This window comes from Rutidosis leptorrhynchoides, chromosome 6 (genome assembly GCF_046630445.1).
Source record: "Rutidosis leptorrhynchoides isolate AG116_Rl617_1_P2 chromosome 6, CSIRO_AGI_Rlap_v1, whole genome shotgun sequence".
NCBI classification, from domain to species: domain Eukaryota; kingdom Viridiplantae; phylum Streptophyta; class Magnoliopsida; order Asterales; family Asteraceae; genus Rutidosis; species Rutidosis leptorrhynchoides.
In genome coordinates, this window is record NC_092338.1 from 309610346 (window position 1) to 309637860 (window position 27515).

Genomic DNA, 27515 nt, shown 5'->3' on the forward strand with positions numbered 1-27515 from the left:
ATAAATAAAATAACAATAAATAAAATTGCGATAGAATATGAAATAAAAGGATTATGCTTATTTAAACTTTCATAATCATGATGTTTGACGTGTTGATTTTAATTTATTACCATGGGTTAATTGTCCTTTGTCCTGGTTTATTTGATACGTCTATCTGGTTTTTGTCCATAATAGTCCATCGGTCATAAATATAAAGTGCGAGTATCCTCGTCAAATTACCCTTATACCCGAAGTCAAATATTCCAACTGATTAAGGATTTAAACTGTGACAAGATTTTAATACTTTGTTTAGTAATTACACCAGGATGTCGACTGAGTGTAACCCAAGGTTTTAATATTTTGTTATCAATTATACCAAGTGTCCTTGTACATAATTTCACCCCTGTTTTAATTATTCTAGTGGCTATTAATCCATTCCCGTGTCCGGTTAAATGAACGATTATTCGTACATATAAATACCCCGCCCATCGTGTCCGATTGAGTGTATATGGTAATTTATAGGGACGCCCAATTGTAAATCTTTATATTAACATTAACAAACTATCATTTAGTTAAACAAATATAAAGCCCATTAATAGCCCATAGTCTAATTTCCACAAGTGTCGTTCTTTTGTCCAAACCCCAATTATGGTACAAAGCCCAATTACCCAATTTTAGTAATTAGCCCAACATCATGATTACTTCGTTTTAAATAAGCATAATAATAACATAGCTACGAGACATTAATGTAAAAAGGTTGAACATAACTTACAATGATTAAAAATAGCGTAGCGTTACACGGACAGAATTTCGACTTACACACTCAAACGATCTCTATCATAAATCTTATTATTATTATAATTTAAAATTAAAATTAAGATTATTGTTATATCTGATTACATTAACATTATGATAGAGATATAGAATATAGATATTGATAATTGATATTGATAATAGATAGATGGATCGATATATAGATCCCAATATGATAAAAAAAAGGTCTGCTTCAATTACGTTTACATAGTCTTTTATAGGCGAATTTATAAATTGAATTTTCACTTATGACCCCTGAACTATGCTCAATTAACAACTTTTTATTATTTAATATTATTCTTATTATGAATTATTTAAATATTATATTTTATTCTTGTGCATAGTTGACTCATAATTTTTACACCGTTGCGTCGAGCGTTGAGAGTTGGTTCATGTCCCGGTTCCGGATTTTCGAACGTCCTTGCGTACTATTTTATATCGTGTACTTTACGTTTTGTAACTTGTACTCTTGTCATTTTTAGACGTTCCTCATCAATAATTTGAACCTTTTTAATTGTATCTTGTACATTTGAGCATTTTGGACCTTTTTGTCTTCAAATCTTCGTTTTCGCCTTTTGTCTTCGCACTTATTAAATATAAACGAATATTACTTGAAAATGGAACAATTGCAACTAAAATCTTATCTTTCTTGGGGGATTTTACTATGAAATATATGTTCCTTTTGTAGTGATCCGAACTTTTCCATGTTTATATATATTAATTGAGATTGATATTTACATGATTAAATGTTTTCAACATGTTAAGCAATCAAACTTGTTAAGACTTGATTAATTGAAATAGGTTTCATATAGAGAATTGACCACCCAAGTTGACCGGTGATTCACGAACGTTAAAACTTGTAAAAACTATATGATGACATATATATGGATATATATATATAGTTAACATGATACTATGATAAGTAAACATATCATTAAGTATATTAACAATGAACTACATATGTAAAAAAACAAGACTACTAACTTAATGATTTTGAAACGAGACATATATGTAACGATTATCGTTGTAACGACATTTAATGTATATATATCATATTAAGAGATATTCGTACATCATAATATCATGATAATATAATAATTTAAAATCTCTTTTGATATTACAAACATTGGGTTAACAACATTTAACAAGATCGTTAACCTAAAGGTTTCAAAACAACATTTACATGTAACGACTAACGATGACTTAATGACTCAGTTAAAATGTATATACATGTAGTGTTTTAATATGTATTTATACACTTTTTAAAGACTTCAATACACTTATCAAAATACTTCTACTTAACAAAAATTCTTACAATTACATCCTCGTTCAGTTTCATCAACAATTCTACTTGTATGCACCCGTATTCGTACTCGTACAATACACAGCTTTTAGATGTATGTACTATTGGTATATACACTCCAATGATCAGCTCTTAGCAGCCCATGTGAGTCACCTAACACATGTGGGAACCATCATTTGGCAACTAGCATGAAATATCTCATAAAATTACAAAAATATGAGTAATCATTCATGACTTATTTACATGAAAACAAAATTACATATCCTTTATATCTAATCCATACACCAACGACTAAAACCACCTACAAACACTTTCATTCTTCAATTTTCTTCATCTAATTGATCTCTCTCAAGTTCTATCTTCAAGTTCTAAGTGTTCTTCATAAATTCCAAAAGTTCTAGTTACATAAAATCAAGAATACTTTCAAGTTTGCTAGCTCACTTCCAATCTTGTAAGGTGATCATCCAACCTCAAGAAATCTTTGTTTCTTACAGTAGGTTATCATTCTAATACAAGGTAATAATCATATTCAAACTTTGGTTCAATTTCTATAACTATAACAATCTTATTTCAAGTGATGATCTTACTTGAACTTGTTTTCGTGTCATGATTCTGCTTCAAGAACTTCGAGCCATCCAAGGATCCATTGAAGCTAGATCCATTTTTCTCTTTTCCAGTAGGTTTATCCAAGGAACTTAAGGTAGTAATGATGTTCATAACATCATTCGATTCATACATATAAAGCTATCTTATTCGAAGGTTTAAACTTGTAATCACTAGAACATAGTTTAGTTAATTCTAAACTTGTTCGCAAACAAAAGTTAATCCTTCTAACTTGAATTTTAATATCAACTAAACACATGTTCTATATCTATATGATATGCTAACTTAATGATTTAAAACCTGGAAACACGAAAAACACCGTAAAACCGGATTTACGCCGTCGTAGTAACACCGCGGGCTGTTTTGGGTTAGTTAATTAAAAACTATGATAAACTTTGATTTAAAAGTTGTTATTCTGAGAAAATGATTTTTATTATGAACATGAAACTATATCCAAAAATTATGGTTAAACTCAAAGTGGAAGTATGTTTTCTAAAATAGTCATCTAGACGTCGTTCTTTCGACTGAAATGACTACCTTTACAAAAACGACTTGTAACTTATTTTTCCGACTATAAACCTATACTTTTTCTGTTTAGATTCATAAAATAGAGTTCAATATGAAACCATAGCAATTTGATTCACTCAAAACGGATTTAAAATGAAGAAGCTATGGGTAAAACAAGATTGGATAATTTTTCTCATTTTAGCTACGTGAAAATTGGTAACAAATCTATTCCAACCATAACTTAATCAACTTGTATTGTATATTATGTAATATTGAGATACCATAGACACGTATACAATGTTTCGACCTATCATGTCGACACATCTATATATATTTCGGAACAACCATAGACACTCTATATGTGAATGTTGGAGTTAGCTATACAGGGTTGAGGTTGATTCCAAAATATATATAGTTTGAGTTGTGATCAATACTGAGATACGTATACACTGGGTCGTGGATTGATTCAAGATAATATTTATCGATTTATTTCTGTACATCTAACTGTGGACAACTAGTTGTAGGTTACTAACGAGGACAGCTGACTTAATAAACTTAAAACATCAAAATATATTAAAAGTGTTGTAAATATATTTTGAACATACTTTGATATACATGTATATATTGCTATAGGTTCGTGAATCAACCAGTGGCCAAGTCTTACTTTCCGACGAAGTAAAAATCTGTGAAAGTGAGTTATAGTCCCACTTTTAAAATCTAATATTTTTGGGATGAGAATACATGCATGTTTTATAAATGATTTACAAAATACACACAAGTACGTGAAACTACATTCTATGGTTGAATTATCGAAATCGAATATGCCCCTTTTTATTAAGTCTGGTAATCTAAGAATTAGGGAACAGACACCCTAATTGACGCGAATCCTAAAGATAGATCTATTGGGCCTAACAAACCCCATCCAAAGTACCGGATGCTTTAGTACTTCGAAATTTATATCATATCCGAAGGGTGTCCCGGAATGATGGGGATATTCTTATATATGCATCTTGTTAATGTCGGTTACCAGGTGTTCACCATATGAATGATTTTTATCTCTATGTATGGGATGTGTATTGAAATATGAAATCTTGTGGTCTATTATTATGATTTGATATATATATATAGGTTAAACCTATAACTCACCAACATTTTTGTTGACGTTTTAAGCATGTTTATTCTCAGGTGATTATTAAGAGCTTCCGCTGTCGCATACTTAAATAAGGACGAGATTTGGAGTCCATGCTTGTATGATATTGTGTAAAAACTGCATTCAAGAAACTTATTTTGTTGTAACATATTTGTATTGTAAACCATTATGTAATGGTCGTGTGTAAACAGGATATTTTAGATTATCATTATTTGATAATCTACGTAATGCTTTTGAAACCTTTATTGATAAAATAAAGGTTATGGTTGTTTTAAAAATGAATGCAGTCTTTGAAAAACGTCTCATATAGAGGTCAAAACCTCGCAACGAAATCAATTAATATGGAACGTTTTTAATCAATAAGAACGGGACATTTCACCTTTTTAGCCTTATCATTTACCTAAAGGTAATATACGGGACAAGTAAACTGGACGTGTTGCTTTCCAAATACAAGGTTAGCAAGTGGATGACACAAAACCGCAAGTTTTGACCTAAAATTTTCAAATCTGAAACCCACCAAACCCACAAAAATATTTTGCAAACACCGGTAAAGGGTTATTCCGGAAAACTTATCTAGGGTAAAAACTAGATTTAATTTTCAAAAGATCAAATGTTTTCATAAAGATCCAATTTCCTTAATGGATCTAAATTTTTATAGTCATGTGGGACTGTAAACCATATCGTTACTACCATTGTTTATACCGCCGTATAGAAATCACTGATGTACAAAGTGTGAAGAATAAAGAAGTGATTCTAGTATTTCAAGACGATATTGCTTGAGGACAAGCAACGCTCAAGTGTGGGAATATTTGATAATGCTAAAAACGAACATATATTTCATAGCATTATTCCTCAAGAAAGACAAGCTTTTAGTTACAATTGTTCTATTTACAAGTGATATTCGTTTAAATAATAAAAGGTGAAGACAAAAGACAGATTCGACGAATTGAAGACGCAAACGACCAAAAAGCTCAAAAGTACAAAAGACAATCAAAGAGGTTCCAATTATTGATAAGAAACGTCTCGAAACTACAAGAGTACAAGATTCAAAACGCAAAGTACAAGATATTAAATTGTACGCAAGGACGTTCGAAAATCCGGAACCGGGACTAGAGTCAACTCTCAACGCTCGACGCAACGGACTAAAAATTACAAGTCAACTATGCACATAAATATAATATAATATTTAAATAATTCTTATAATTATTTATATATTATAATAAATAATAAAAACCGTCGGCAAGAAAGACTCCAAAGGGACTGAGCTGTAATTTAATTCTCCGCGACTCGCGGAGTTTGAAGAGTATTTCACCGCGAGTCGCGGAGCCCCAAAAGTCGAATTTTCCTATAAAAGCAACCGAATTCTGATCGCAAATCATCATCTTTTTTTTCCTCATTCATACGATATATTTATATTTATAATTTATATTTTAATTTTAATTTTAATTATAATTCTAATAATAAGGGTATGTTAGCGAATGTTGTAAGGGTGTAAGTCGAAATTCTGTCCGTGTAACGCTACGCTATTTTTTAATCATTGTAAGTTATGTTCAACCTTTTTACATTAATGTCTCGTAGCTAAGTTATTATTCTGCTTATTTAAAACGAAGTAATCATGATGTTGGGCTAATTACTAAAATTGGGTAATTGGGCTTTGTACCATAATTGGGGTTTGGACAAAAGAACGACACTTGTGGAAATCAGACTATGGGCTAATTAATGGGCTTTATATTTGTTTAACTAAATGATAGTTTGTTAATGTTAATATAAAGATTTACAATTGGGCGTCCCTATAAATTACCATATACACTCAATCGGACACGATGGGCGGGGTATTTATATGTACGAATAATCGTTCATTTAATCGGACACGGGAATGGATTAATAGCCACTAGAATAATTAAAACAGGGGTGAAATTATGTACAAGGACACTTGGTATAATTGATAACAAAATATTAAAACCTTGGGTTACACTCAGTCGACATCCTGGTGTAATTATTAAACAAAGTATTAAAATCTTGTTACAGTTTAAGTCCCCAATTAGTTGGAATATTTAACTTCGGGTATAAGGATAATTTGACGAGGACACTCGCATTTTATATTTATGACTGATGGACTGTTATGGACAAAAACCAGACGGACATATTAAATAATCCAGGACAAAGGACAATTAACCCATGGGCATAAAACAAAAATCAACACGTCAAACATCATGATTACGAAAGTTTAAATAAGCATAATTCTTTTATTTCATATTTAATTTCCTTTATTTTATATTTAATTGCACTTCTAAATATCGCATTTTTATTATTATTGTATTTAATTGCACTTTTAATTATCGTACTTTTTAATTATCGCAAGTTTATTTTATCGCACTTTTATTATTCGCAATTTCATTATCGTTATTTACTTTATGCTTTAATTTAAGTCTTGTATTCATTTTTAATATTTTACATTTGGTTTTAACTGCGACTAAAGTTTTAAAATCGACAAACCGGTCATTAAACGGTAAAAACCCCCTTTATAATAATAATATTACTTATATATATATATATATATTTGTATTTTTATAAAAGTAAACTAATATAGCGTTAAGCTTTGTTTAAAGATTTTCCCTGTGGAACGAACCAGACTTACTAAAAACTACACTACTGTACGATTAGGTACACTGCCTATAAGTGTTGTAGCAAGGTTTAAGTATATCCATTCTATAAATAAATAAATATCTTGTGTAAAATTGTATCATATTTAATAGAATTTCCTGCAAAAATTTAATAGTATTTTATACCACTCCGCTACCGCATCACATGCCAAATCCACGTATCATATGAAGCAACTGCTTCTAGAACGATGGTTAGGTGACCTTGATGACCGTTAGTATATTGCCCTTTCTAAGCAACTGGACAATTTTTCCACTTCCAATGCATGCAGTCGATGCTTTCAAGCATTCCCTTGAAACCATGCTTTTCTTCGTGAGCACTATACAAACGAGTATATCGCTACTCGTTGGTTTCCTCAAATATTCATCAACATAAAGTTCTAAAACACACTTACAAAATATATTAAGACATATTATTGATGTAACTTCCGACATTTGTAAATATTCGTCAAACATGTCTGCTGTTGTACCATACGCCAATTGACGCAAGGCAGATGTAACTTTTTGTATTGTAGTAAAACCTTTTCGACCAAGAGCATTTCTTTTTGGTTTAAAAATTCGAAATGACTTGGTAAAGGTTCTACATCATAACTAAGTATATCACTGACGATGCGTAAAAATAAATCTTTACTCATTCTAAAACGTCTTCTAAACTGTCGATCGAGATATACTGGATGATCTTGAAAATAGTGTTTGTGTAAAGTTTTACCTGGTTCTTCACGATCTCTACGAATATAAGCTCGAGGCTGTCGAACTCGTTCATTGTTGGCAGCTTCTTCAGCCTCGTCAGCATCTAATTCTTCGGCAATTGCTCGTAAAAAATCTAAATCTTCTTCATCATCAGAATCTCAAATATCAAACAATTTGAACAAAGCGTTTACCATTTTTTTAAGTATAGAATAGAATTTATGATATTGAATGAAGCGTGTGGAAAAATGGTAAAAGAAATGTGGTATTTATAAAAGGAAAAAAAAAAACAAAAAAATATTCAAACGGCCACAAGACCGTTGCCCAAAACACGTGTCACTCGCCCACTGGATACCACCACCATCACCTGCATGTGAAGCAACCATCGCGCCGGCCAATTTTTTGGACCATCACGCCCCACAGCGGCGCCATGGAGGCGTGATGGTGGTGAAAATGGTCCGATGGCCCTGCGTTATTTACGGTCTTAACAAAACCCTATAATACTAAACCATATACGCAGTAATTTATACCAGTTAGGCAGGTAAGACAAACAAATAATTGAAGCATTTATCAGTCAACATAGCTAAGATATTCTGAAAGCAACATATGAGCAACAATAATCATATATCACAGGTAACTTACTACTCGTGTACAATATAATACATAAACTATCAAAATTGTGTGTATTTAACCAGTATAGCTAGAGCTATCTACATTCTAGGTATGTATCCATATGCCAGTCGTAGTAATAAGCTCATTTACATCACACTTTTTTAGTATGTACAATTACAAACGATGTATATCATAAATGTGAATCACACACGAATACATGCTAAATCTATATGATCGCGTATCAGTTCTCACTTATCACAAACATATATACGTACAGAGTATTTTATTATATAAGTAAATTATAGTAATTCCATACATGATATGATGATACATACAGAATGCAGAATTTATTATTGAAGCGCGTGTAGGTACCTTTGTATCGAGCATGACGGCACAAACAATACCGGTGTTGTTCATGGCAGTACGGAGATTGTCAAGGGTTTCCTGATGATACTCAGGCCACTCCCTATCGTAACTAAACTATTCATCCTCTTAACCTTCCACATCAGCGCCACATCAACACTAATATCCTATAACTAACTCATAATTAAACACTCCCTATAATGGCTAAAACAATACTCCTCTTAATATACAACGTACAAGCAATAAAGCATCAAGTCCAACAATAAAAAGCAACTGGACCCACAATTCCTATAACTAAACTTAAAACTTAAGTTAAATTGATGGTGGATGCGGGTAACTAAAGCGGGTAACTAGCTCGTGCCTATGGTTAGTTACGGGTAATGACGGGTAATGAACGGGTAATGAGCGGGTAATGAACTATAGGGAGTGGTCTCATAGGATCCATGTTTTTTTTTTGAACGGCCGGTTAGTTGGTTACACTCTCCACACACGCTAGAAGGAACCCGCTCTCGAATCTTCGCACTTACGTGAACCGGATCGATTTTATCATGCACCTACACCTGCCAGTAGCAAATCGTAGGGACCACAGACCCTAAGGTTGACTGTGTATACATAATATGCGGTAAACCTCCCCCCCTTGGAATCGAACCCGCACCAATCACGATGAGAGAATGCGGACCCACAGTCCAGAGGCTTGGTACCACTCAGCCATGAGCTCGGTGGTTCATAGGATCCATGTGAGAAATTGAAACGAGCAACATTCATACCTGCTCTCAATAGTTTTTCAGCCATTGGAATTGATCTCGAAGCCGGACCTAGAGTGCACACAATTTTCGTTTTAGGTATTTTCCAAGCACCTACATCTAAATTAGTGTTAATTTGATCCATTTTTGTTCTTTTTCCGATCAACAATTGTACGTTACGATCGATTGATTGATCGGATGATGATGAGGAAGAATGTGTTTTGTGTGAAGTTAATTATTTGGAAAGGTTAATGAAGAAAGTGTGAAGAATATGTGGATCAACGGAACGAAAGGGACGTAAAACTGAATTGAAATAAAACTGTGCACCGGAAGCGGGAGATTACTCCCCTGTATTATGTCCAAAGTTTTATTCCAGTTACAATTCAATTTTAATCTTAATTTTAATTTTTTGTTACGGAGTATATTTTAGTGGTCGTTAACAATTTTTAATATACAAACCTCTTAATTATATACCCCTTATATAAGAGTAGAATGTAACGGAGAGAAAGAAGTAAATACTTGTATAAGTTTTTTTAATTATATAAGAGTAGAATAGAATGTAATGAAGAGAAAGAAGTATAAGAATGATACAAGTTTTAAGCATACATTCAAGCTCTATTTATAGTACACTTTTCACTAGCTTTGAGTAAAATACAGTAAGTGATGTGTATCAAAATCATTCATTCCTTTGGTCCATCCCTTTTATAACGGTTATAACATTTTAAATTTAAATTTTTGAATATCAAAAAGTAAAAGTTTGATAGAATATAAAAATCAAAATCAATTTTGTCACGGCTTCCGTTCAAACTTAAAATATATCTTTTCAGCTGTGAATATTCATAAAAAATGAATGTTGGGCTCTTTTCACAGTTAACTCAATTTTTCTAATGCCGAAACTTTCTCTTTCGTCGAGCCCGAGCTTGTGGTCTTCCTTTGTGTTTGGGTTGAATTGGATGAATATGGCCTAATATAATAGGGAAGCGGGTAGAGCTTCCGCAAGAAAATGAAACAGTCAAGACATAACTACGTTTGGCATATTACACCATATTACTCAATCTCCTCAAATAACTTGAACATGTCCATTTAACCGTAGTAAATTGTTATTCTTTTTCCGTCTAATAATTTTTCAGTTTTACAAGGTGTGTTATCCGATGTAACTATTATTGTATTTATTGCTGTTTTCATTGTATATGATCGATATATTTTGCAAGTGCCGGACCCAATATAGTGTCAGACTCGACGGAGGGGCCAGCTAGCCCCGGTCGCTTTCCATACGAACCTGATGAGCGGATCGGGGGCGATTCTGTCTTGTCCATACAAAGGCGACTTTTAGCTTCGAAGCCCTTGCCTAGTGCCTAGAAAGTATACTGAGGGTAGGCATTCGCCGTCCGCCCTCCCTCAACCGCTTACTGATATGCTTTATCTCATCTAGCAGCAAGTTTTACTCGTTTACAAACAAGATATGTTCATGGCTGATAAATCCGCAACCATGGAACAACATATTTAAGAAATCGAAATGAGATAGACATTAAACCAAATAGGTAGCATTTTAATGACTCGTATTGTGTTTTTAGTGAAGGTATTTCGTATGCCCGAGAGACATATTAAATTAATGTGGCTAACATGTTATGATCCAAGTCGGGTCATACCCAATAACAAACTTACCGACGCCTTATTCGTATTTGATCTTAGCGATTGGATCGTTGATTAAATACGCGACACTTGAACTTTAAGAAAAATGGTTTTCTGAAATATTACTTGAAGTGTATATATAAATTATGGAATAATTTATATAATAAGAGTTTAATTATTTATAGGTTAAATAATTGACTTTGTTATGTTACATTTTATAAAAACTTGGTTTTATATATATAAATGTACATAACAAATGTATATGGAAGTTTTATAAAAAAAGTTTTATAAAAACTAATTTTATAAAACAAATGGGGAAGTGGCATAGGGAATGAGATACACATGCTCTAGGCTTAGATTCCTTGACCCATACTTTCCCATTTCCATATACAAGTAACATGATTCTTTGAGAAATACACACATGCATTTACACTTCAAAAAAACTGCACAAAATTCCCTCTTGGTGCTGCTGTTTGGCCATGGGCTTTTGAAGCAAGAAAGGGGGTTCCAAATTTGGTTTTTGCAAGTTTAATTCAAGTGTTAATAAATCCTAACCAAAGTACAAGGTGTTGGTGCAAAGTTTGGGGTATAACAACTTGAGGTTTCATTCTTTTGGAGCTCCATTCATCATCATCATCTTCATCATTTACCAACAAGCTTGGAGTAGGTATAAACTCTTTTCTTGCTTGTAGTTTGTAAGTATGTTTCACAACTTGATCCTAATTGGGATTTAACTTTAATTGGTTAAAGTATAACAAGTTCTAAAATGGTAATACTTACATGCTTCCGCTTTATTTGTTAATAAAATGTTTTAAGTATATTGAAACTTGTTAAATCCCAACAATGGTATCTAGAGCCGAAGTTGTTGAAATATGCTATGATGTGTTTGGTTGAATGTTTGGTTGATTTATTATTCATTCATTTGGTTTGTAATAATATTTATTCAATTGGTTTTTAATATTATTCATTTAGTTATGTAATTTATTTTATATTTGACATGTAAAATAGATTATGTTGTATTTTCATTTTTTAGAGAAAAATGTATTAGGATATTTTTTTTTTTTTTGTAAAAGATGAAGATGCAAGATGAAGACAAGGAAGATGCAAGATTAAGTGGGAGATTTTGAAATCTCCTACTTTGTGTTATAACCCCTTTACCGGTGGCATTTGTTTTCGGCTAAACAAATGTCTACCAAATTGGCTTGATTGTGAACATATTTGTTTTGCATGCATGGTTGTTTATTGTGTTTGTATGTTTGGTTGCTACAAGTAAATCACAAGTTAACAACAAGCAAAATGACAATTTAATTGGTTAAATTAAACATTATTAATGACATGCAAAACTACAATTTAATTGGTTAAATTAAAAGTGGCAAAAGGACATTGATAAACGGTTATTAAGAACATGAAAAGGATTATAATAATTGGTTATTAAAACACATATAAAATGGTTTATATCAATGTAATGAAATTGGCTTTATTACATAACATGAAAAAAGGATTTTCAAATAAACCATACACTAAATGCATGTTGGTGTATGGTATAAAAGTCTTCTCAAACTAGAATTAATGGAAACTTAAAATCCCTTATTAACAAGGTAAACAAGTTAAACGTCATCCTTTTGTGTGACACTTAGGCATATTAGGGAACTCATAATGGAATAAAGGTCACTTAACCGTTATGAGCAAACTAATATGATTAAGGTGAATTTCGCACACTTGTGGGATAAAGGTCACCTAACCACTTGTATGTTAAATTTACACGTTTACACAAGTAGGACGACCTGATTTGGGAATCATGAACTTAGGGCCACCAAAGCATGAGGAACAAATAGGCGTTGATGGAATAAATATGCCATGTAAAAGGATTGCATGATTCCATAACTTAGAAGTTGCAAAAGGATTGCAATTGTCATATAATGACTACCTAGCTAAATCAAATGACGGGATAAAGGTCACCTAACCGAAATTTGGTTTACCGTTGGATTCTAAAATTTAATAAATATCAATTGGATTTAAAGGGTATTGATTGTTAAATTAAAACTAATACTTAAACAACTTTGTTAAATTTTGTAGATGGCCGCCAATAACAACAACATTCCAAATGCACCAATCAACTTTAACAACCTATTGTTGAGGTCAATCCTCGAAAAGGAAAAACTCAACCATACGAACTTCATGGATTGGTTTCGCAATCTAAGAATTGTCCTCAAACTAGAGGATAGGGCGTATGTGTTGGAAGACCCCATTCCCGATCAATCCGACGAGGATGATACGGAAGGCATAGCTTATTGGGATAAGTATTGCACCGATTCGGTGCAAGTCGCTTGCCTTATGCTTGGGACTATGATACCCGAACTCCAAAAGGACTTCGAACATCATAGTGCATATGACATAATCACACAATTGAAGGAGATGTTCCTTCAACAAGCTCGTGTCGAGCGCTTCGAAACGATTCGAGCGCTTCATGCATGTCGGATGGACGACTCCCAATCCATTTCATCTTATGTCCTTAAAATGAAAAGCCTAATTGATCGAGCGAACCGTCTAAATTGCAACGTATCTAATGAATTAGCCACGGACCTTATCCTTAATTCTTTGTCAAAAAGGTTTGACACATTCGTATTGAATTACAATATGAATGGTTGGGATAAGAGCATTGGCGAATTACATGCCATGCTTAAGACGACCGAAACAAGCATGGGTAAAAGGGCTTCACCCGTGTTTATGATCAATGAAGGCGGGTCCAAAACCAATAACACTTCTAATCCAAAGGTGGCTAAGAGGAAAGGACCCGCCTACCAAGGCAAGGGCAAGGGAAAGGGGAAGATGGTTGCCCCAACCAACAACAACAAGAAGCAAAAGGTTGCTGGTAAAGTAAACTCCAAGGAAGATCCATGCTTTGGTTGCGGTGAAATGGGTAACTGGAAACGCAACTTCCCGATCTACCTAAAGGAGTTGAAAGAAAAGAGAGATGTAGGGCAAACCTCAGGTAATGTATATATGGTATACATTGAGCTTAGTATTACTTCTTCTAATACATGGGTATTAGACACAGGATGTAGAACTCATATTTTCAATTCTTTGCAGGGGTTCAAAAGAAGTAAGCAAGAAGCGGGAACATCAAGTCTCTTCATGGGAAATGGAGCTAAGGTGCACGTAGTAGCTCAAGGAGACTTTATTTTGAAGCTTCCAAGTGGTTTGGAGCTTATTTTGAAAAATGTTTTGTATGCACCCGATTTATCTCGAAACATTATTTATGTATCCCGTTTGAAACAATGTGGTTTTAATCTTAATTTCATTAATGATGATATCCATGTTTCTTTAGATAATGTGTTCTATTTCAAGGCTTCACCTTTGAATGGTATTTATGAATTGGTTCATGACGACACATCATACAATAGCTCAATGTTCCATGCAAACACCAAGAAACTCAAAAGGGATTTGAGTGATTCCTACTTATGGCATTGTCGCCTTGGTCACATAAACAAGAATTGAATGCATACAATTCAAAAGAATGGACTTTTGAAATCAAATGAACTAGACTCGTTTGATGTATGTGAATCTTGTTTACAAGGCAAAATGACTAAAGCACCTTTCAAAGGGACCTATGAAAGGGCTAAAGACTTATTGGGATTAATACATTCAGATGTATGTGGACCTTTTAAGCCCATGATTAGGAAAGGTGAAAGATACTTCGTCACTTTCATTGATGACTTCAGTCGTTTCGGATATGTCTATTTATTAAGGCACAAGGACAAAACTTTTGAAGCATTCAAAGAATATCAAAACGAAGTACAAAATCAACTCAACAAGACAATCAAGGTACTTCGTACCGATAGAGGAGGTGAATACCTAAGCGATGCTTTCCAAGATCATCTTAAAGGTTGTGGGATTATCTCGCAACTCACTCCTCTTGGAACACCCCAAATTAATGGAGTTTTCGAAAGGAGGAACCGAACCCTAATGGATATGGTTCGATCTATGATGGCTAGAAGCTCGTTACCTCTATCATTTTGGGGTTATTGTCTATGCTCCGCGGCTCGTATTCTAAATATGGCCCCAACCAAGAAAGTGAATGAACTCCTCATGAGATGTGGTTTGGAAAACCTCCATCTCTATCATACTTAAAGGTACGGGGATGTGAAGCTTATCCTAAGCGTTACGTCCCTAATAAGTTGAATACTCGATCCACGAAGTGTATCTTCATAGGATATCCCAAGGATGATATGGGATATTATTTCTATGATCCATCCGAGCAGAATGTATTTGTTGCTCGGAAGGCTGAATTCCTTGAAACTAAGTTCCTAATGGAAGGTAATAGTGAAAGGAAGATAGATCTTGAAGAGGTTCAAGATCAAATAGATGATACACAATTGGTTGACACTAGCACTCAACATGAAAATATTGAGAATGATCAAATGGATGATCAAAGTGTACAAGACGTTCGCAGATCTGGTAGGATTAGTAATCCTCCTGAGATATATGGGTTTCTCATGGATGGTTGCTGAAATGTCCCGTTCTTATTGATTAAAAACGTTCCATATTAATTGATTTCGTTGCGAGGTTTTGACCTCTATATGAGACGTTTTTCAAAGACTGCATTCATTTTTAAAACAAACCATAACCTTTATTTCATAAATAAAGGTTTAAAAAGCTTTACGTAGATTATCAAATAATGATAATCTAAAATATCCTGTTTACACACGACCATTACATAATGGTTTACAATACAAATATGTTACATCGAAATCAGTTTCTTGAATGCAGTTTTTACACAATATCATACAAACATGGACTCCAAATCTCGTCCTTATTTTAGTATGCAACAGCGGAAGCTCTTAGTATTCACCTGAGAATAAACATGCTTTAAACGTCAACAAAAATGTTGGTGAGTTATAGGTTTAACCTATATATATCAAATCGTAACAATAGACCACAAGATTTCATATTTCAATACACATCCCATACATAGAGATAAAAATCATTCATATGGTGAACACCTGGTAACCGACATTAACAAGATGCATATATAAGAATATCCCCATCATTCCGGGACACCCTTCGGATATGATATAAATTTCGAAGTACTAAAGCATCCGGTACTTTGGATGGGGTTTGTTAGGCCCAATAGATCTATCTTTAGGATTTGCGTCAATTAGGGTGTCTGTTCCCTAATTCTTAGATTACCAGACTTAATAAAAAGGGGCATATTCGATTTTGATAATTCAACCATAGAATGTAGTTTCACGTACTTGTGTCTATTTTGTAAATCATTTATAAAACCTGCATGTATTCTCATCCCAAAAATATTAGATTTTAAAAGTGGGACTATAACTCACTTTCACAGATTTTTACTTCGTCGGGAAGTACGACTTGGCCACTGGTTGATTCACAAACCTATAACAATATATACATATATATCAAAGTATGTTCAAAATATATTTACAACACTTTTAATATATTTTGATGTTTTAAGTTTATTAAGTCAGCTGTCCTCGTTAGTAACCTACAACTAGTTGTCCACAGTTAGATGTACAGAAATAAATCGATAAATATTATCTTGAATCAATTCACGACCCAGTGTATACGTATCTCAGTATTGATCACAACTCAAACTATATATATTTTGGAATCAACCTCAACCCTGTATAGCTAACTCCAACATTCACATATAGAGTGTCTATGATTGTTTTGAAATATATATAGATGTGTCGACATGATAGGTCGAAACATTGTATACGTGTCTATGGTATCTCAAGATTACATAATATACAATACAAGTTGATTAAGTTATGGTTGGAATAGATTTGTTACCAATTTTCACGTAGCTAAAATGAGAAAAATTATCCAATCTTGTTTTACCCATAACTTCTTCATTTTAAATCCGTTTTGAGTGAATCAAATTGCTATGATTTCATATTGAACTCTATTTTATGAATCTAAACAGAAAAAGTATAGTTTTATAGTCGGAAAAATAAGTTACAAGTCATTTTTGTAAAGGTAGTCATTTCAGTCGAAAGAACAACGTCTAGATGAACATTTTAGAAAACATACTTCCACTTTGAGTTTAACCATAATTTTTGGATATAGTTTTATGTTCATAATAAAAATCATTTTTCCAGAATAACAACTTTTAAATCAAAGTTTATCATAGTTTTTAATTAACTAACCCAAAACAGCCCGCGGTGTTACTACGACGGCGTAAATCCGGTTTTACGGTGTTTTTCGTGTTTCCAGGTTTTAAATCATTAAGTTAGCATATCATATAGATATAGAACATGTGTTTAGTTGATTTTAAAAGTCAAGTTAGAAGGATTAACTTTTATTTGCGAACAAGTTTAGAATTAACTAAACTATGTTCTAGTGATTACAAGTTTAAACCTTCGAATAAGATAGCTTTATATGTATGAATCGAATGATGTTATGAACATCATTACTACCTCAAGTTCCTTGGATAAACCTACTGGAAATGAGAAAAATAAATCTAGCTTCAAAGGATCCTTGGATGGCTTGAAAGTTCTTGAAGCAGAATCATGACACGAAAACAATTTCAAGTAAGATTTCCACTTTAAATAAGATTGTTATAGTTATAGAAATTGAATTAAAGTTTGAATACGATTATTACCTTGTATTAGAATGATAACCTACTGTAAGAAACAAAGATTTCTTGAGGTTGGATGATCACCTTACAAGATTGGAAGTGAGCTAGCAAACTTGAAAGTATTCTTGATTTTATGTAACTAGAACTTGTAGAATTTATGAAGAACACTTAGAACTTGAAGTTAGAACTTGAGAGAGATCAATTAGATGAATAAAATTTAAGAATGAAAGTTTTTGTAGGTATTTTTGGTCGTTGGTGTATGGATTAGATATAAAGGATATGTAATTTTATTTTCATGTAAATAAGTCATGAATGATTACTCGTATTTTTGTAATTTTATGAGATATTTCATGCTAGTTGCCAAATGATGGTTCTCACATGTGTTAGGTGACTCACATGGGCTGCTAAGAGCTGATCATTAGAGTGTATATACCAATAGTACATACATCTAAAAGCTGTGTATTATACGAGTACAAATACGGGTGCATGCGAGTAGAATTGTTGATGAAACTGAACGAGGATGTAATTGTAAGCATTTTTGTTAAGTAAAAGTATTTTGATAAGTTTCTTGAAGTCTTTCAAAAGTGTATGAATACATATTAAAACACTACATGTATATACATTTTAACTGAGTCGTTAAGTCATCGTTAGTCGTTACATGTAAATGTTGTTTTGAAACCTTTAGGTTAACGATATTGTTGAATGTTGTTAACCCATTGTTTATTATAACAAATGAGATGTTAAATTGTTATATTATCATGATATTATGATATATAATATATCTTAGTATGATATATATACAGTTAAATGTCGTTACAACGATAATCGTTACATATATGTCTCGTTTCGAAATCATTAAGTTAGTAGTCTTATTTTTACATATGTATTTCATTGTTAATACACTTAATAATATATTTACTTATCATTTAACATAATTAACCAATTGTATCAATATCTTAATATGATTCATATGTACCTAGTAAGACGTTGTTATAACGATAATCGTTATATATATCGTTTTCGAGTTTCTTAAATTAATAGTCTCATTTTTTTATGTATATAACTCATTGTTAAAATACCTAATGAGATACATACTTATAATAAAATCATGTTAACTATATATATAACCATATATATGTCATCGTATATTTTTTACAAGTTTTAACGTTCGTGAATCACCGGTCAACTTGGGTGGTCAATTGTCTATATGAAACCTATTTCAATTAATCAAGTCTTAACAAGTTTGATTGCTTAACATGTTGGAAACACTTAATCATGTAAATAACAATTTCATTTAATATATATATAAACATGGAAAAGTTCGGGTCACTACAGTACCTACCCGTTAAATAAATTTCGTCCCGAAATTTTAAGCAGTTGGAGGTGTTAACGTATCTTCTGGAAATAAATGCGGGTATTTCTTCTTCATCTGATCTTCACGCTCTCAGGTGAACTCGGGTCCTCTACGAGCATTCCATCGAACCTTAACAATCGGTATCTTGTTTTGTTTAAGTCTCTTAACCTCACGATCCATTATTTCGACGGGTTCTTCAATGAATTGAAGTTTTTCATTGATTTGGATTTCGTCCAACGGAATAGTGAGATCTTCTTTAGCAAAACATTTCTTCAAATTTGAGACGTGAAAAGTGTTATGTACAGTCGCGAGTTGTTGAGGTAGCTCCAGTTGGTAAGCTACTGGTCCGACACGAACTATAATCTTGAATGGTCCAATGTACCTTGGATTTAGTTTCTCCCGTTTACCAAATCGAACAACGTCTTTCCAAGGTGAAACCTTAAGCATGACCATTTCTCCAATTTCAAACTCTATATCTTTTCTTTTACTGTCCGCGTAGCTCTTTTGTCGACTCTGGGCGGTTTTCAATCTTTGTTGAATTTGGATGATTTTCTCGGTAGTTTCTTGTATTATCTCCGGACCCGTAATCTGTCTATCCCCCACTTCACTCCAACAAATCGGAGACCTGCACTTTCTACCATAAAGTGCTTCAAACGGCGCCATCTCAATGCTTGAATGGTAGCTGTTGTTGTAGGAAAATTCTGCTAACGGTAGATGTCGATCCCAACTGTTTCCGAAATCAATAACACAAGCTCGTAGCATGTCTTAAAGCTTTTGTATCGTCCTTTCGCTCTGCCCATCAGTTTGTGGATGATAGGTAGTACTCATGTCTAGACGAGTTCCCAATGCTTGCTGTAATGTCTGCCAGAATCTTGAAATAAATCTGCCATCCCTATCAGAGATAATAGAGATTGGTATTCCATGTCTGGAGACGACTTCCTTCAAATACAGTCGTGCTAACTTCTCCATCTTGTCATCTTCTCTTATTGGCAGGAAGTGTGCTGACTTGGTGAGACGATCAACTATTACCCAAATAGTATCATAACCACTTGCAGTCCTTGGCAATTTAGTAATGAAATCCATGGTAATGTTTTCCCATTTCCATTCCGGGATTTCAGGTTGTTGTAGCAGACCTGATGGTTTCTGATGTTCAGCTTTGACCTTAGAACACGTCAAACATTCTCCTACATATTTAGAAATATCGGCTTTCATACCTGGCCACCAAAAATGTTTCTTAAGATCCTTGTACATCTTCCCCGTTCCAGGATGTATTGAGTATCTGGTTTTATGAGCTTCTCTAAGTACCATTTCTCTCATATCTCCAAATTTTGGTACCCAAATTCTTTCAGCCCTATACCGGGTTCCGTCTTCCCGAATATTAAGATGCTTCTCCGATCCTTTGGGTATTTCATATTTTAAATTTCCCTCTTTTAAAACTCCTTGTTGCGCCTCCTTTATTTGAGTAGTAAGGTTAGTGTGAATCATTATATTCATAGATTTTACTCGAATGGGTTCTCTGTCCTTTCTGCTCAAGGCGTCGGCTACCACATTTGCCTTCCCCGGGTGGTAATGAATCTCAAAGTCGTAATCATTCAACAATTCAATCCACCTACGCTGCCTCATATTCAGTTATTTCTGATTAAATATGTGTTGAAGACTTTTGTGGTCGGTATATATAATACTTTTGACCCCATATAAGTAGTGCCTCCAAGTCTATAATGCAAAAACAGCCACGCCTAATTCCAAATCATGCGTCGTATAATTTTGCTCGTGAATCTTCAATTGTCTAGACGCATAAGCAATCACCTTCGTCCGTTGCATTAATACACAACCGAGACCTTGCTTTGATGTGAAAGGACCCGTCCTAATCCATCCGGACGAAGTCCATATCGATTATAAACGATTCCCAACAGTTGATTACATCGCGAGGCACTTGACCTCTATATGATACATTTTACAAACATTGCATTCGTTTTGAAAAGGCAATCTTTCATTACATCTGAAGTTGACAGACATGCATACCATTTCATAATATATCCAACTATAATTGGCTTAATAATAATCTTGATGAACACAACGACTCGAATGCAACGTCTTTTGAAATATGTCATTAATGACTCCAAGTAATATCTCTAAAATGAGCAAATGCACAGCGGAAGATTTCTTTCATACCTGAGAATAAACATGCTTTCAAGTGTCAACCAAAAGGTTGGTGAGTTCATTAGTTTAGCATCAATAATCATTTCATAATTTTAATAGACCACGAGATTTCATATTTCCATTTCTCATAAACATACGTCCCATGCATAGAGACAAAATATCATTCATATGGATTGAACACCTGGTAACCGACATTCACAATATACATGTAAGAATATCCCCATCATTCCGGGATCCTCCTTCGGACATGATATAAATTTCGAATTACTAAAGCATCCGGTACTTTGGATGGGGCTTGTTGGGCCCGATAGACCTATCTTTAGGATTCGCGTCAATTAGGGTGTATGTTCCCTAATTCTTAGATTACCATACTTTAATAAAAAGGGGCATATTCGATTTCGATAATTCAACCATAGAATGTAGTTTCAATTACTTGTGTCTATTTTGTCAAACATTTATAAAAGCGCATGTATTCTCAGTCCCAAAAATATAAAGGGTAAAAAGGCAAATGAAACTCACCTAATGTATTTTGTAGTAAAAATACATATGACAACATTAGATAAACTGAACAATGCAGGGTTGGCCTCGGATTCACGAACCTATATCATTTGTAAATATATATTAAAGTATATATAATCGTAATCAAACAAGGTTATATATTATATCTTAAATTATGTATCATATTTAATTGGTGTATATATTTAATATGATTAATCTTTTATATAGTTATATCAATATATATATATATATATATATTTATAATTAGTATTATATTAAAATTACCTAATTTGTTAAAAATGTTAATATGATTAGTACATGCTTATATGTAATATTACTATAAGTATATTTTCGTATCAATAATAATAAAAATCGTGTTTAGTTATAATGATAATATTAATAATAATAATACTGATAGTAACAATAATTATAGTAGTAATACTAATGATGTCTTTAAAAATAGTACTAATAATAATAATCCTAATATTTATCAAAAGGATATCTTTTATAAAAATGTCACTTTTAATAATAATGATAATAATTTTAATAAATATAGTACTTTTACTAAGATAATACTTTTCATACTAATTTTAGCAATAATGATATTTATAATTATGATAATAGTTATATAAAAAAAATGTTGGTTTTAAATCATAATAATACAATTAATAATATCCTAAATGATGGTACTATTAATAATAATAATAATAATTATTATAATGATAATATTAATAATAATAATAATACTAATAATAATAGAAATAGGTTACTACCTTAAAGGCTCAAAAAAATATCAAAATCGCCCCAGTCGGGACTCGAACCCGCGACCTCTAGCTTAGACCACAACACTCCTAACCATCTGAACCAACCCGACTTTCTGTTTTAATACCACTTCCATATTTATTAAACCCGTAATCTGTTTACTCTTTATCATTTCTAATAAATTTTGGATTTTTGGCCCAACTGTGAGAAATGGCAGCTTAAACCACTAGCCCAATAACAGGCCCAAGAACTAATCGAGTAACCCATCCAGTAGTTTGGTGTATTAACGTAAGGAGGAAAAAATATTAAATTGAATCTAAACTCCAACGAATGCATTATTAACACATCATCAATATCATCGACATCAAATAATCACGATCCTATGTTCATCACCTTATCTACTATTCATCATCTTCATAAATCGTTTATCCATCATAATCATTATCATCTTCGCTGACTTTACCACATACTGTATATCATCATCATCGATATCACGATAATCACATTATCATCTTTGTTCGTTACTATTGCAGGTTACAGAAATTATAGTATAGCAGCGCTGTAGGTGGCGAAGTAGCTGTTTGTGTTGAACAGAAAAACAGAAACGACGGAAGTAGTAGCAGTGGTTATAGGTGATGATATTTGGTGATTGTCGAACTGTTTTGATGGTTTTCTTTGACAGAACGGAAAAACTAATAGCAGTAGTAGCAGTAAAAGTGTGGTGATGGTAGAGCCATGGTGATGGTTATGAGTTTGGTGATCAAGTTTAACCGATGGTGGTGATGTCATCTTGATGGTGGCTTCACAAAAGTGAATTGGGTTTGAGAGGTAGTTAATAATATCGGGTTCACGGTGAGAGGAGAAGAGAGAAAAAGATATATGGTTGTTTAGAGTGGTTGACGGCGGTTGTAGTGGAGGAAGGTAGTGATCAAAGGTGGTCCTGGGTGTTTGGTTCGTCGGATGGAAAACAGCAAAACGAAATGAGAAAAATGATAATGGTGGTGATTGAATAGGGTTGTAGCGGTTTCTTGGGTGGTTTTAGAAAGAAAAACAAGGGTGGTGATCGATTACTATTGAAGGTGGTGTGGGTGATTCGATTAAGGGTGTTTGTTGGGTTCACGATAACGAAACAGAAAAACAGGAAACCATAAGTGGTTGTGATGGAGAACAAGGTGGACGGAGGTCTCGGTGATGTAGTGGTGGCCGGTGAGTAGAAGAAGTGAGGATGTGATCGTTGATTAAATTTCTTGTATATGTATATATATAATTTAGTAGGTGGTAACAATAATATAATAACAATGAAAAAAACGTGTTCCACCAATTTACACATTACATTACTTTTTCAAATTAAAAGACTTTGCATGTGTGAAAGATATATTGTCTGATTGTGAGTAAAATCAAAAAGAAACAACAGTAATCTCACTTAAATTATGCAATTTAGTTAGCAGCCTTTAACTTATCTGTCCACAGTCTTTCACGGGGTATATATCGTGTCCATTGCTAAACAGTTAACGTATAAAAGTGTTCCTAAAAATTCCAAACTTTTAGATTAAATGTATTTAATTATTTCACTCATTAACTGTTTGAAACCTGATCAAAAAGGTTCGAAAATTATTTATTTTCTGTTCCGATTTATATGTACGGAGTACTAATATTTAAATTTAAAAAGGTAAAAATACTTTTAACAAATCTAAAATCTTTGTAATTAATTTACAGTTCAATTTTTATTTTCAAACTTCTTAAACACGTATTAGAACTATATGAACACTGGCGAAATGCCAACCGAGTTTGACTGACGTCTACTATTTAAGCTCGATATGATTCATTTTCAATATACACATTCTATATATGTATAAATCACATCTTAATTAACAAGTCTAAGTAAATAAATATAATGATTAAATTCTTTTAAACAACTAAATATAATATTATATAATTACAAGTAATATTTATATAATTTTACATATATATTATTATAATCTATAGTTTCCATTAATCTTATTTTATTTTATTTAATATAATATAAATCCTAATAATCATAATATTCTAAATTATATTTCAAATTATTAATACCTATACCTATTTGAATATATATGTTATCTATTTACAAATAGTTGTTCGTGCATCGTCGGGAATGGTCGAAAGCCAAACGAATATATGAAACAGTTCAAAATATTTGTGACTCAACATCACAGACTTTGCTTATCGTATCTAAATCATATAAAGATTAAGTTTAAATTTGGTCGGAAATTCCCGGGTCATCACAGTACCTACCCGTTAAAGAAATTTCGTCCCGAAATTTGAGTGAGGTGGTCGTGGCTAACAATAAAAATGTTTTCATGACGAATATGAGCTGATAAATAGAGTTTTCATCATTACAGAATAATACAGATAAAATAATTCGATTATTCGAAGAGCACGAATGAAACTATCATGAGAGAGATCCCAACGGGCAATCGTCCACCTTCGCCCAAAAACTTGCCCAAATTTTTAGCCGTTAGTAAAAAAAAAAATTCCAACGGCTATCCCAACGGTCACTTTTACACTATAAAAACACCAACCATATACTTCATTTTATACACTCAAACATATATTTCTTTTATATTTCCACCTTTCTCAAAATCAAAATCAAACACTCCCACACTGCAAAATGTTAACACTTCCCCCAATGATTGTTTCATTCGATGTTCATTACGGAGGTGATTTCCGTAATCAAATGAAGGAATATAAGTGGGGCGACAGTATTTCGTTTGAAGATATCGACATTCGTGATGTTGGTTTACAAGACTTGTTATCCTTTCTGAAGGAAAAAGTTCCGTGTGAATTCACGTCTGTGTTCTTTTATAAAGACGATTATGATGCGGATTGTAGGGCAAGTTTTCTGTGTACCGATGATCAATGGTACTTTATAAAAGATACCATTGAAGATCGCGGTAAACGCATTTCTTTGTATGCGGTTCTTGAAGATGAAGAGACGTTGGGTTATCGTTACCTCGATGAATCAGCTGAAGCAGCAGTTGAGGCATCAAGAGAAATACCGATGTCTCCAGAGTACCTCACAGACGGTGAAATGACTGGTGAATGCTACTTTGCAGATGACAATTGACGACGATGAGTAGTTTGATTGTAATCTTTTAATTTTTAATTGTCGTGATGTTTTAATTTTTAATTATTGTAATTTCAGTGTTGTTGTCGAGTTTTATATCTTCCTTTATGTTTCGGAGCTCTTCGTCTTTTTAATCTCCTCTCGATCTCTAGTAAAACGAGTAATGGTCTAGAATTTGTAAGTATGGAGTTTCGAATGAATTTAATGTTATAATCAAGAAAGAACGTAATAGCACGATTTCATTCGTCAACTTACCAGAATCATTGAGAATAGAGCTATCAAGAATATACTTTCTTGATATGTTCAGAAGTTAATTAAAATGAAAGAGTTATGTAACATGACACATGATGGTGGTATGATCTACTGTGAACCATCATGTCCCATTAGAACTCAGCATGACTTACTGTAATATAATCACGTTGATCAAGTGTCATTATATTATGCTAACTCATGCATCAGTTTCTAACACTACTTCAAAACATTCATATTTTAATTTTGAAGGTTCACAGAATATAGAAACTAAAACAGTTTCCTTTTATGATATAATACAGATAGCGCGGAGAGATAATTAATTTCGGACGAGAATATTTATGAAAATATCTTCAGAAATATCGAAGATATTTATGATGATATTTTGGAATTTCTAAGTTCGATGGTTGATGAGGAAGATTTTCCGCAAGATTTTTACATGAGTACGGAGCAAGATATTCTCTAAAGATTTCAATGGATCTAGATTTATCTGAGTTCTATGAATTTAGGGTATGTTACTTGTATTTCTCCTTGGTTTCCTTTATGGTTAGCTCAATCCGTTTTCCAGTTCCAACGTTTCTGAGCTTTTCCAACATACTATTCTTTATCATCAAATTTCCGACGACTTAGGTCGTTTACGATTGCCTACAGTTTCTGCTGCTTCATTCAGCTTTTCCAACATACAGAGTATCGATTCGTAAACTGGGTACCTTTTCAAAATTTTTGAATTGAAGGTCGTAATTCTAGGAGATAATTATTATATATATAATTGTTGATGTAGATATGCTGTGAGTTTTCAAAGTACTGATTGCGGATTCCCGGTAATTACTATGGCAGTTCTCGTTACAATATGCGGATGAGTATATGAATAGGTTTTAACGAACAACTATAATGGTTCTTCGGAGAGACTTAAGCCAATGAGTAATGAAGTTGCTGGTAAGTTTACTGCTAATGTGGTGGAATATAAACGGTTCCCCGGTAACGATGACAACAGACAAACTTATATATCGTGGTTATAATAAGGTTGTTTCGAACGAAAAGTCAAAGTTGACTTGCTGGAGCTGTGATAAAATTTGCTACTTTGAAAGGGATTACCACGTTATTTTGGGTAATAATAATGCTAAAGGAGCTAACACAGATACGGGTTAAACGTTTTACTCAGGTTCCGAGTGTTTTCAGGTGCATAACTATATGCGTCAATCTCTTCTTCCGTAGATGAAGTGCGGTTGGTTCATACTCTCGATTGAGGTGTTTTCAAGAATTATGAATGTTTTGTACGCAGATTGGAATCGTGAAGATACAAATGATGTTTAAGACGAAATCAAGTGGCAACTTGAAGAATTGTTTAGTTTCATATGTTATAATCAATATTTTAATTCATTTTAATTGTCCAGTGTTGGTAGTCCACAGTTGATATTCCACAGTAACAGTCCAGTAATTCATATATAATATTCGAATTGATTAATAAATATCGTGACCCGTGTACATGTCTCAGACTCGATCACAACTCAAAGTATATATATTATTTGAGAATCAACCTCAACCCTGTATAGAGAACTCGATCATTACTGCATATAGAGTGTCTATGGTAATTCCCAATAATATATATAGATGCGTCGATATGATATGTCAAAACCTTGTATACATGTCCCGATATTTAAAGTGCGTAAAATAAATAACAGAAATTAAATGACGATAAATAAAATTGCGAGAATGTAATTTGCGATAAA

The 27515-nt window shown here is 33.0% G+C and overlaps 1 pseudogene; it reads right to left on the minus strand.

The window, feature by feature from the left end:
• The window catches only part of LOC139854641 (pyruvate kinase, cytosolic isozyme-like), a 54190-nt pseudogene extending 44625 nt beyond the window's left edge, over window positions 1-9565 (minus strand).
• Between the last annotated feature and the right edge of the window lie 17950 nt (window positions 9566-27515).